The sequence below is a fragment of the Saimiri boliviensis genome, chromosome 8, assembly GCF_048565385.1.
Source record: "Saimiri boliviensis isolate mSaiBol1 chromosome 8, mSaiBol1.pri, whole genome shotgun sequence".
Taxonomy (NCBI): Eukaryota; Metazoa; Chordata; class Mammalia; order Primates; family Cebidae; genus Saimiri; species Saimiri boliviensis.
This window is the reverse complement of record NC_133456.1, coordinates 75,220,926-75,234,468: the sequence shown is the minus strand read 5'-3', so window position 1 is coordinate 75,234,468 and position 13,543 is coordinate 75,220,926.

Genomic DNA, 13,543 nt, shown 5'->3' with positions numbered 1-13,543 from the left:
TTTTTTTTTTGATGTGGAGTTTTGCCGTTGTTGGAGTGGAAGGCTGGAGTGCAATGGTGCTATCTCGGCTCATGGCAGCCTCCGCCTCCCAGGTTCAAGCGATTCTCCTGCCTCAGCCTCCCAAGTAGCTGGGATTACAGTTGCCTACCAGCACATCCAGCTAATTTTTTTGTATTTTTAGTAGAGATGGTTTCACCATTTTGGTGAGGCTGGTCTCAAACTCCTGACCTTAGGTGATCTGCCTGCCTAGGCCTCCCAAAATGCTGGAATTATAGGCGAGAGCCACCGCGCCTGGCCAAGCTTTGATTTCTAATATGTGTCCCATGTCTGCTAAAAGTTTGAGCTCTAGCTCCTAAATTAAACAGGACAGAGTTGCATAGATAACTAGTATGTTCTGTGTACAGTCCCAGAGCCTCAGCCTCCTCCAAGCTGTGCTGCGGCTCTCTGGGTACTAGTGGAACAGGCCGCCACCTGCAGTGGGGCTGGCAGGCGGGACCAACAGGCCTGGCCTGGGAGCAGAGCCTCCGTGGTCAGTGGGAATGAGAGTGTCACTGAGACTTGGCTTGTGGCTCAACCCTACTGTGAACTCCTATCTGAGTTCTATTACAAGGAGGACCTGAAGAGGCTGTCCCCAGAGGACCTCAGGAAGTTCAGGCATCTCTGTTTTGATGCCTATTGACAGCTTGTAATACAGCAGAGAAAAAGAGACCTTCTTCTACAGTCTGCACAGATTTCTGTATGGCCCTGGGTGATTGTGGCCTCAGCTGGGGCAGGAGAGGGCAGGGTCCAGCAGTGCCCAGGTCAAGGAAGCGGTGCCCAGAATCAGGTAGCAGTGTCTAGGAGAAGGCAGCGGTGCCCAGGGCAGGCAGTCATGCCCCGAAGAAGAGAGTAGTCCTCTCCTAGTCCCTATGTCGTTTGATCACTCTTCAAAGCAGTGTCCACTCACTGTATACTAATACACAGCATATTTTGAGAAGTGAACAAAAAATACATTTAACCAAAAGAAATTTGAGAACATCACATTTAAGAAGGGATAGGAAATGGTTACCAAGGACAGTTTAAACCAACAGAGACTACACGTAAAGAGGAGATTGTAGAGAGGGGTGGCAGTATTATCTCTTTGTAGAAAATCCAAAACTAGCAGGTCAGGGTTCGGTGACTTTCTGATGTAATGAAGTTTAAGTTCAAAGTCCTTTTGTTATTCATGTGTCCAGGGAAACGTTATTGACTAGAGAACCCCAGCCGGGAATCGGGGGCATACAGTGTGACCTGGAGTGGATTGGGGGAGGGCCTAGGACACCCTAATTTCCTTCAGCACTTCTCTTCCTTTGCTGTGAATGAATGATTGGTGTTTTCTCAGTTGAACATAAAACGCTTTGTGAGCGTCGCTTTGTAACATGTCGGCTGCCTTCTCATTCCCACCTCACCCCCGGTCAGCTGAGTAGAAATTCTAACCCACCAGCAGTTACAAGCCTCAGTTCTGCCTCTGCTCTGCCACTCTCTGATGGTGTCCCTAACACACACACACAAACACACGCACGCCATGGGTGCTTTTCCATTTACAGGCCGGGCTGTTTTGGGGTGCACAAGGGCAGAGCCAGGGAACAGACTACTCTGGAAACAGGGCTCTAACCATGGCACTGCCAGACTTTGATTTTTTGCAATTCCTCCAATGACTTAGTTTTTTCCTTAGCCAAGACATTTTGTTAAGTATTAAAATAAGTGTGATTTAACATTCGTATCATTCTAACACTTTCATTCAGATACGTTCATCCACTAGAAAAGAAGCCACCCTTCAGACTGTCACGTGTCGGGTCTGGAGCAGCTACAACCTACTGCTGTCCTGACAGCACAGGCCTCCTTGGCACAGCTCTTCTGCTATGGCCTGCTTTTTGTGCTGTGAACAGCAGCGGCCAGGGTCTGGTTCTGTGCCATACATACCGGAGGTGGCAATGACATTTTTCAAAGGAGCATGTGTGTGAAGGAGGAGGAAGGGGAGGTGGGGAAGGTGGTGAAAGCCATGCTGCAGGAATGGAGAAAACCAGAACCAGGTCAGGCACGGTGGCTCACGCCTGTAATCCCAGCAATTTGGGAGGCCAAGGTGGGTGGATGACTTGAAGTCAGGAGTTTGAGATCAGCCAGGCCAACATGGTGATGCCATGTCTCTACTGAAAAGACAAAAATTAGCTGGGTGTGGTGACACACACCTGTAATCCCAGCTACTTGGGAGGCTGAGGCAAGAGAATTGTTTGAATCCAGGAGGTGGAGGTTGCAGTGAGCTGAGATTGTGCCACTGCACTCCAGCCTGGAAAAACAAGAGCAAAACTTGAAAAGAAAAGAAAAGAAAGAGAGAAAGAGAGAGAGAGAAAGAGAAAGAGGAGGGAAGGAGGGAGGGAGGGAAAGAGAGAAAGAAAGGAAAGAGAGAAAGAAGGAAGGAAGGGAAAGAAAGAAAAGGGAGGGAGAGAGAGAGAAAAAGAAAGAGGAAGGGAGGGAGGGAGGGAGGGAGAGAGGGAGAGAAGGAGGAAGGGAGGAAGGAAGGAAGGAAGAAAGGAAGGAAGGAAGGAAACAAACAGATCCACCTTCAGCAAACACTAGATCAGGATGCTGATAGATTGGAAGGCACTTCTTAAGCTGTGTGTTGGGAGGAGTCTGAGCTCAGGGACAGCTGCAGAGGGTGGACTGGAGCACAGCCTGCACTCCGACCCTGCACTGGCTGGAATCCTCTGTGTAGGGGCTGGGCTCTGAGCATCCTTGGTTACCCGGCGTCTCCTGAAGTTCATGCACATAGTGGCTGTTTAGTAAATATTTAATTAAACAATTGAGTATATTGTTTTAATCTTATTTTTCTCATTAAAAAAAAATCTACAATTGCTCCTGATTGTTTCCTTATACCAAATCAGAGCTTTCACAAGTGAGCTCTCCCTCTCTCCTTTTGATATAATTGTGCCCACTTCATCTCTACACCAGAGACGTGGGCTTTTCTCTGGCTGACAAGAGTACAGAGAGCCCCTGCCTGAGTCATATAGGGAGGGGTGAGCGTGAATAGGTCTGGGCACCACTTGGAAAGGGGAGTTAGTATGATGCCAGAATAACCTGGAAGCTGGACAGCAACCAATCAGTTTCCCTGCATGACTCTGCACAGCTGATAGAATGTGGCCAGGCGCAGTAGCTCACACCTGTAATCCCAGCACAGGGAGGCTGAGGCAGGTGGATCACCTAAGGTCGGGAGTTTGAGACCAGCCTGATTAACATGGAGAAACCTCGTCTCTACTAAAAATACAAAATTAGCTGGGCATGGTGGCGCATGCCTGTAATCCCAGCTACTCGGGAGGCTGAGACCGGAGAATTGCTTGAACCCAGGAGGCGGAGGTTGCAATGAGCTAAGATCGCACCATTGCACTCCTGCCTGGGCAACAAGAGTGAAACTCTGTCTCAAAGAACAAAAAAATAAAAGAAAAAGAATGTGCACTGGCTCCATCCTTTCCACAGACAGTGCACTCTCACGGAAACAGAGGAACGTTTTAAAAAATGTTGTCTGCTGGTTCTGGGCTTTCTGTCTTGAGGGTTTTTGTAGGCTATACCTTCAAGCTCAGATTGTGACAGGGACTCTGTTGCCAGCAGTCAGGAGTCCAAGTCAGCCAAAAATTGGAGGTATCACTGTTTACAGCAAACAATGAATATGTTTTATTATCTATTTTTATTTTATTTTATTATTTTTTTTTTTGAGACGGAGTTTCGCTCTTGTTACCCAGGCTGGAGTGCAATGGCGCGATCTCGGCTCACCGCAACCTCCGCCTCCTGGGCTCAGGCAATTCTCCTGCCTCAGCCTCCTGAGTAGCTGGGATTATAGGCACGCGCCACCATGCCCAGCTAATTTTTTGCACTTTTAGTAGAGACGGGGTTTCACCATGTTGACCAGGATGGTCTCGATCTCTTGACCTCGTGATCCACCCGCCTCGGCCTCCCAAAGTGCTGGGATTACAGGCTTGAGCCACCGCGCCCGGCTTGTTTTATTATCTAAATTGTAAAAATCCCTTAGTATTTATCATAAGGAGATTCATAAAATGAATAACAACACAACAAACAAAAAGAGACAAACAAAAATTTTAAAAAGAATAGAGCAAACAGGCCGAGCATGGTGGCTCCTGCCTGTAATCCCAGCACTTTCGGAGGCCAAGGCGGGAGGATCGCCTCAGCCCAGGAGTTCAAGACCTGCCTGGGCAACATAGTGAGACTCCCATCTCTCTATAAAAAAATTAATAAACAGCATTTCAAAATAACAATAAAGTTTTAAAGTAATTCAGCAAACAAAAGTGGGGTAATTTTGCCAACATATGATTAGAAAAAATATATAAAGATATTTTCAACCTCATGTCTACAAAAAATGCAAAAATTAGTCAGGCATGGTGGCTGCACCTGTGGTCCCAGCTACTTGGGAGGCTGAGATGGGAAGATGGCTTGAGCTCAGGAGGTCAAGGCTGCAGTGAGCCATGAGTGCAGTCCAGCCTGGGTGACAGAGTGAGACCCTGTCTCAAAAAAAAAAAAAAAAAAAAAAAAAAAAAATATATATATATATATATATATATATATATATACACACACACGTATATACATATATGCATATATATACATATATATATTCCCCCCCCGAGGCCTCTAAGACCATAACCATTTAAGTAAACTATCTTCTTAGTATGTATAAGTGTTTAACATTATTCATTAAAATAAATGAAAAACTGAAATGAAAGCCAATTCTAATTATGCTTATGCTTTTGTCAAATAGTCAGTACATGGGATGATTTATCTTTAATAGGCCGGGCCTGGTGGCTCACACCCGTAATCCCAACACTTTGGAAGGCTGAAGTGGGCGGATCACTTGAGGTCTGGAGTTCGAGACCAGCCTGACCAACATGGAGAAACCCCATCTCTACTAAAATTACAAAAATTAGCTGGGCATGGTGGTGCATGCCTGTAATCCCAGCTACTAGGGAGGCTGAGGCAGGAGAATCACTTGAACCCTGGAGCAGAGGTTGCAGTGAGCCAAGATTGTGCCATTGCACTCTAGCCTGGGCAACAAGAATGAAACTCCATATCAAAAAAAAAAAATTGTCTTTAATATAAGGAAGAGGGTACATATACAACTTGCACCAAAGAAAATTATTTTCTCCCTGTCCCCTGCATAAATGTGCAATGTAGAATATGTAGAATGTTGTTATCGGTATGTGCCAATCTGTGAACCAGCTTGGGAAGGCTCTGCCTTGGTCTGGCCCTCCCCTGGCACAAGTTCACCTGTGCTGTGGTGCTGCCTGCTCAACTCCATGCACAGCTCTCAGGAATTCCTCCTTCATGGGACAGTCTCAGAACTCAGCCTGGCTCTAGCCCCTCCTGTGCCTTCAGCCATCACTCTGCACTTGCTCACCACAGTTATGAGTGACGTGAGCTGCAGGGCTTTCCGTGCAAGCGGCACCTTTCATGCCGGGGCTCAGAAGGATCAACTGTCCAGGTTTCCTGGGACTGAGAAGTTTCTGAGATATGGGACCTTCAGTGCTAAAACAGGGAAAGTCCCAGGCAAACAGAGATAAGCGAGTTACCCTAGTGCTGGTGGGGAAAGGCAGCGGGTAGCACCAAGTGCTGTAACTGTGGACCGCCAGATCTCTACAGTGAAAGTCAGAGGTCCGAGGCTTCCTGCTATACAAACACTCTGCCAGATGGCGTGTCTCAGGCCAGCTCCTGAGACATCTGCTCTCATTTCTCCCGAGGCTCTGGGGCTGGTTTATCTTTCCCTCTTTTGGTGTTGAGTACATAGCCTCATAGCAGTTTCTCTTTTTCTGGGCCCAGAGCAGCCTGAGAATACAGCATTGGTTTCCATCTATTCTCTGCAGATATTCTTCAGTAGAGACATTCTTGTTTTTTTTTTCCCAAGGAAGGAGTGTCATGGGGTCAGAAATCCACACCTGTGCAGGTCAATGAACGTTTTGCACTGTTTCACTGGGGAAATCTGTTAGTGTTTCAACAATATGTCTTAACAGAGGAGATGCAAATTGGTTCAAAAAGTTTAGTCACATTTATTACATAACAGTAATAATACCTAATGTTTAATGAGTACTTGTTATATACCAGGTACTGTGCTAGGTACTTTAAATATACCATATTGTTTAAACTTCACAATGTGAGGTGGGTGAGGAGACAGACTCAGAGAGGTTATAGTACTTGTTCAAGGTCATGGAGCTAATAGTTGGCAGAGAAGGGCTTTAAATCCAGTCTTACTGTGGAGTCAGCACTTGGACTTAGAACTGTAGACTTAGTGCTAACCACAATCATGTTTGAACAAACCAGTGAGAAACACTGCAGTTTCACATGTTGCTTTCTGGACAACTGTGGGGTGTATCAGTTAGCTGTGTCTCCTTCCTGAACCTGGGTCTATGTAAGTGAGAGGGTTCTCAGTTTCTACAGCAAGAGTTAAATAAAAGACAACATGATATCTGTGCACTAAGTGGATCCAGGAATCATCCACAGTTTGGCCAGGGTGTCTAAAATTTTATTATCATTCTGGGATTCATATTCACATGAGATTCATATCACCAGAATTCCAGAGACACCACATTCAAGGCTGGTAGCCTATGGCTACTTCTCAGCTCAGCCAGTTCCTCTCAGAAGTGAGCCATGTTGATAAAAGTCTGGGCTTGAAAATTTCCAAGGTTTGTGCTTCAAAGGCCACCATAGAAATAACTTTTAAAAACTGCATACTGTGATATTTTGTGACAGCTCAGTTTTGTATCCCTTCCTTGATCAAATTCTCTGTATGCAGACACATGCTCAGATGAGCTGGGTTTTGAGTTCTTCCCTAGAGTTTCAAGTTCAGTATATTCAAATATCACATCAATAGTGTCTTGGGGCTGGGCAAGGTGGCTCACGCCTGTAATCCCAGCACTTTGGGAGTCCAAGGCGAGCAGATTACCTGAGGTCAGGAGTTCAAGACTAGCCTGGCCAAAATGGTGAGACTCCGTTTCTATTAAAAATACAAAAATTAGCTGGGCATGTGGCGGGCACCTGTAATCTCAGCTACTCAGGAGCCTGAGGCAGGAGAATCCCTTGAACTTAGGAGGCAGAGGTTGCAATGAGTTGAGATCATGCCACTGCACTTCAGCCTAGGCAACAAAGCAAGACACCGTCTCAAATAAATAAATAAATAAATAGTGTCTTGGTCTGTTTTCTCATGTTTATAACAGAGTATCTGGAACTGAGTAATTTGTAAATTAAAAAAAAACAACAACACTTCTTACAGCTATGGAGGCTGAGAAGTTCAAGGTCGAGAGGTCAAATCTGGTAAGGGCCTTCATGTTGGTGAGGACTCTGCAGACTCCCAAGATGGTGCAGGTCATTGCATGGTGGGGAGGTTCAGCACGCTAGTTCAGGTCTCTCTTCCTCTTCGTAAAAGCCAGCAACCCCATCAATCCACTAATCTACGGGTAGATTAATCCATTCTTGAAGGCAGAACCCTCATGACCCAATCACCTCTTAAAAGCTGCCCCTCTCAATACTGCCACATCAAGGATTTTCAACGTGAGTTTTGGAGGGGGCTAATATTCAAACCGTAGCAAGTAGAAAAGTCTATTTTTGTGTTATTCTTATGGGTTTCTCAGAGAATTTAATTCTCAACAGTCTTGATCTGAGTGCTAAAATCTCTTTTACTATCTAAAGTTTTACCGTCCAAGTGCATCAAAAATCAAGGAAACCTTTACATTCTTCTTCAATGTCTTCAAAATGCCCCCCACAAGGGCAGTGGCCACACATGGAGGGGACATAGCTTTAACCACTTACTCATCAACAGACTGGGCTTGAGAGGCCCAGGCAGGGCACAAATCCCATGATGGGTGATGGAGGCAATGCAGAGTGTGGCCTTTTCCTCTGTCTCTTGGATAGACTGTTGAAACATGTTTTACTGTCATCATTTAATTGTAGATGCTCCTTCTGTGGTAAATGAACTCAGCTTTCCATATTTAACTAACACACTTAGCATTCCTTATGGGCCAATGATTAAGCCTTTGTTAGTCTTGTGTGCGGGCTAATTAGGTGAGTGTGTTTTATGTTAAAAAAAATTATTTCTACTGATTGCCAGGCACTGCACCTAGCGCAGTGCCTGGCAATCAGTAGAAATAAATTCAGTGATGATTATGTTGAGACCTGTAGAGTAGTAGATGATACAGTTGACTTTTTTCTCCTACTATTAGGTTTGAAAAAACAGATAGTTGTCCTCTTTTTCTGGAACTGGGATCTGAGAGGTGTTGGCAGCTATAGGGAGAAACCAGATCTGCCATTGGACAATCCTCTCAGTTCTGAGTGTCCATAGCTTTGACCAGCATCTCTCACGCTCTCATTAATATCACTGATGTGTAATCCACCTTTCCCAGGCCCCCCAGCAGAGAAAGGGATAATCCTAGGGGCCAGAATGGTGTGACATTTGCTCAGATCTCATCCCTGAAACGCCAGCTGCCAGAATGCTTTCCTTCCTTGATGTCAAGGATGGGGGTTGGTACTCATGGACTTGCAGATGGTCACCTCATTCTTCCTGAATCCACTTACCTTTTGTGAGCATCATGCAGCCCTCCATTGCTGTTCTGATGTTCCACAGTCTCAGTTGCTAATTTTATGGCTGTCTCATTTGCTCACCTGGGGCAAACTGTATTTTCCAAAAATGGCCACGGCAATATTTACACATCTACATCTGCCTTCAGAACCTTCGAGATTCTTTTGTTGAAAGGTCTAGTCTAATTCCACTCCCCTGAAAGAGGGGTGAGCCTTTGTGGCTGCCTCCGAGAATGAAAATGCGATGGAAAGGACACTGTACAACTTATGAGGCTAATTCATAAGAAGAACTAAAACTTCTACCTGTTTCCGCTTCCTTTTGGGAAATGTGTATTGGGAGCCCTGAGCCAATATGTTAAGAAGTCCAGCTATGTATAGCCACCATGCTGCAGAAACCACACAGAGACAAAGATGCATGATGAACCCTACCATTTCCAGTCCCCAGCTGTTGAGTTCCCCCACCTCCCAGAATTAACTGCCAGACATATGAGTAGAAATGACTCCAGACCCAGCCTTCAAGCTGTTGTCCCAGCTGACACCAAGAAGAGTAAAGGAGTTGTCTCCAACAGTCTAGCTCATAGTGCAGATTTGTGAGAAAAAAAAAAATGTTGCTGCATTAAGCCAGTAAATGCTAGGATAATTTGTTACAAGCAAGGTGAGAGCCTAAAGATAATATCAGGGTGATACCAGGCAAGAGTAGCCAGGACATCACCCTGATATTATCTTTAGGCTCTCACCTTGCTGCTTGTGAGACCCTTGCTTCTTGTAAGACCCTTGCTTTTCTTCTATAGCAGTTGCTGAGAAGAATTAGAGGAAGATCCTTGCTCCCACCAATATCAACATTTCTTTACCAGAAAACACAGAGGATTTAACTCATAATTTGAAGGCTTATAGCTTCCTATTTATTTATTTATTTATTTATTGGACATGGAGTCTCACTCTGTCACCCAGGCTGCAGTGCAGTGGCGTGATCTCAGCTCCCTGCAACCTCTGCCTCCTGAGTTACAGCAATTCTCCTGCCTCAGGTTCCCGAGTAGCTAGGACTACAGGCATGCACCACCATGTCTGGCTAATTTTTGTATTTTTTAGAAGAGACCGGGTTTCGCCATATTAGCCAGGCTGGTCTTGAACTCCTGACCTCAAGTGATCTGCGCTCTGCAGCCTCCCAAGGCTTAAAGCTTCTTATAATGGCCCTGGTGGTTACACTTTTTATTCAACTTAATTTTATTACAGTTACTTAATTTTATTACAGTTACTCTGCCCACAAAATTGAGTGCAAGACCTCTTGTGATTGTGTTGGGAGATGTCAATTCAAATGATATCTTGCTAGCATTATGTCAATTATGCGTCCTTCTCAATGCTGTTGATGAAGCCAGTGCACCTCAACCCTGTTCCTAGAGGTTAAGTTGCTTTCCCCACTGGAAACATTGTATAAGAGCCAAAAGCTTATCTGCTCAGTTTAAATGTATCCTGCCCTCTCCTAGGACTTACTGCAATGACAAACATATAAGAGCTGTTAGAACTCCGTGATTTACACACAGCAGGCACCTGGCATTTTAAGCTGTCTTCCTGAAATGCTCACTGACAATAAAAGTATTGAACACATCAGGACTGAAAACATAGCTTTATTTTGTGCCAGCAAAGACTCTCGTCTCTCCCCTCCAGGTTGACATCGATCCATTAATCAACAGTATGTTCAATAATAATTAGTGAGTTATGAATTCAACTGTGTGCCTATATCTTATCCCCAGGGGATATCGTAAGACGAATCATCAAACACCTTGCCGAAAACATTATCACATTTTCTGTTCTACTTTAATGTTACCCAACTGGTAGAAAACACAGAAGACTTAATTACATATTGTTCTTTTTTTTTTTTTTTTTTTTTTTTGAGTTGGAGTCTTAGTCTGTTACCCAGGCTGAAGTGCAGTGGCATGATCTCAGCTCACTACAACCTCTGCCTCCCGGGTTCAAGTGATTCTCCTGCCTCAGCCTCCTGAGTAGCTGGGATTACAGGCACTCACCACAGTGCCTGGCTAATTTTTGTATTTTTAGTAGAGACAGGGTTTCACCGTGTTGACCAGACTGGTCTCGATCTCCTGGCTTCATATGATTCTCCCACCTCGGTCTCCCAAAGTGCTGGGATCACAGGTGTGAGCCACCATACTCAGCCTTGTTCTTAACACGTAGTTTGGCCCCTTGAAGTGGTTTCCGTAACTGTTAATTCTAAGGATTTGGCAGAATCAAGCTCCAAATCAAAATCCAGCCTGTGTGGAATCTGCCTTGTCTACATTAGGATTAAGGGAGGCTAAGAGAGGAAGGTAGTTAAGATGCATTATTATTTGAGGTTGCATTGAAAATTATCATTATTGTTGTTTTACTTAATATTCTGATTTTTAGTGGCAATAACCAGAAAATGGCTTTCGAACAACAACAAAAAAGAGGTCTGGAGCTCCAGAGCTGATTTTACAGCTCTCACAGCATTATATTAGTGACACCTGCAGACAAACATCATGCATTGCAGAGGGAAGGAAATTTTTTAAAAATCATAAACCTCCCAAGCCTCAGTTGTGCAACATATGTTACTAACTTGTTCTTTTTGATTGTCTGTCCCAAGAGAGGCATTCTGGTTGCAAATGTCCAATCAACGAACAACTCTACAAAATCCATACTATTATTATCACCATTTTACAGAGGGAGAAATTAAGGCACAGCTAGTAAGCAGTAGAACTGGAATTTGAATCCGACCAGTGTGATTCTAGAGCATGCACATGGTAACCACTACGGCATATAAAACCTCCTGTTTTGTTTCTATATTCTGTCAAAAAATGATGCTTGCAATATAAAAGGGTAGAGTGAACATTAGTAAGAGGAAATGGAAGCCCAAGAAGGAAGAGGTGATTGATTATGAGATACTTTCTTTGAAGAAATCCTATCTTCTGATCTGGACACAATCCCAGAATAGCAAGAACATCACCTAAATGTGAAAGTGAAGATCCCTAGGCCCCAGCATGGGTTCACAAAGAGTAAGTCATAATCAGACACACCTCATTTTCTAACAGGCTGTTGTCTAACTGGATTTCAACAAGGTCTCTCAGCCTACTTGTGTGGATAAGATAAAGAAATATGGCTAGATGCAAAATCAATTATTTTCATGGAGGTTGATATGACTTTACCCTGATGTTCTGATGATTGTCAACCTAGAACAGGCTTTCAGTGGCAAAATCTAAGAGTTGGCTTCAATCCTTTGGCTAGCTCTTTTATTCACTGTTTAGATGAAAATCTTAGGTCTCAGTCAATATAGTGTGCAGATAACATCAGGTGGGGAGGCACAGACAAAATACTGAATGACGGAATTGGAGGATCCCAAAACATGGTAACAGACTGGACCACTGGACTGATTGAATGAGAGGGAGGTAACTAAATAGGAGTGAACATGAGGCCCTTTATCCCAAAGTACAAGTCACCTTTTGTTGAGTGACCTGGCGCAGGCTGGGCGAGACTTTTTAGAGCGGTGCAATCAACAGAAATACAATGTGAATGACATATATAATTAAAATTTCCTATTAGCCAAATTCTGAAAAGTGAAAAAAAAAAACCTCAGGTGAATTTTAGTAATATATTTTGTTTTTAATCATCTATTTTTATTTCACCAATTATATTCAAAATACTGCCATTTAAACATGTAAGCAATATAAAGTTGAGATACTTTACATTCTTTTTTTTTATACTAAATCTTCAAAATCCAGTGTGTATTTTACACTTCACAGCACCTCTGTTTGGATGAGCTACATTTCAAGTGCTCAGTTGCCACATGTGGCTACCAGATTGGACTATGCAGCTCTAGAGGGTTTTCACCGACACTCAGTGGGATGAGACTGCCCCCCAGCTGTGACATTCTCAGGCTGGCTGCATTATTAGAGGAACTGTGCTTAAAGTTAAACAACTCAGAAATATTTTATTTCTCTTAAGGGTCTGGGCTCTTTGACGTCTAAAATCATGATGGATGCTGTACTGGTGCCTACTGCCTGTGACCTGTGTCCAACACTTCACCGTGAGTCTTGGGGCAATTTCAGTGACCAAAATACTAGAATTTTAAAAAGTGAACACTTACCAAAGGGCCTCTTCTTCTCTTGCTTATCTTTCATAGTCCTTGGATATCTTTTGTTCATGGTAAAGGTTGCTACTAGAGTTAGCAGCAGTTTTTTTTCAACGAATAGAATAAAATGATCTTTCCATTCCCATTTCTAGTAACACCCAATGGAACTTTTCAAATAGGTTTTAAGTTTCCATATCCTGTTCCCTTTTCAGTAATTTCTGAGCACATCTGAGATATTCAGTAATCGAGCACCTAACCAATAGTGAATGCAGCTAAGGGGCAGAAGTATACCTAAGTGAGTAAGTGTCCGAAAAGCCAAAAAAAATGTTCAAGATGCATAAAAGACCAAACACAAAAATATCACCCTTCATCGTCTCCATTTTGCAGATGAGAAAACTGAGGTTAACTGGCTTCCTCAGTGTCACGGCAATTAAGTCTGATTCCAGGCCAAGCATCCTTTCAGCCTCATTACATAACTCCCCGGAATGGCTTTTTTTTCCATGCAGAACTGAAGGCATTATTATCTGTTCTTCCACATGAATTACCTAGCATCTTCCCTCTACAGTGTTTATTTTCCCTTCCTAAGAAAATCTGTGGAACTTCAATATAAATCTTTCCAAATTATAATGTGCATCAGGTAAAGCACTTAAAGCTACCTGACGCTCTCCTTACAGAGTCCAAAGATGAAATAATATTCTTTCTTAACTCATTAAATCATGGCAATCTAGACAATGGATAACAAGGTGACAAAGCCTCATTAGCAGTCTTCTTTGTAGGAAACACGTTATTTCTATGGGGTCTTTCTCACCAAAACTAGTAGCGCTAGCTCTTTGTATCATGACTGACCCTTGCAAACAT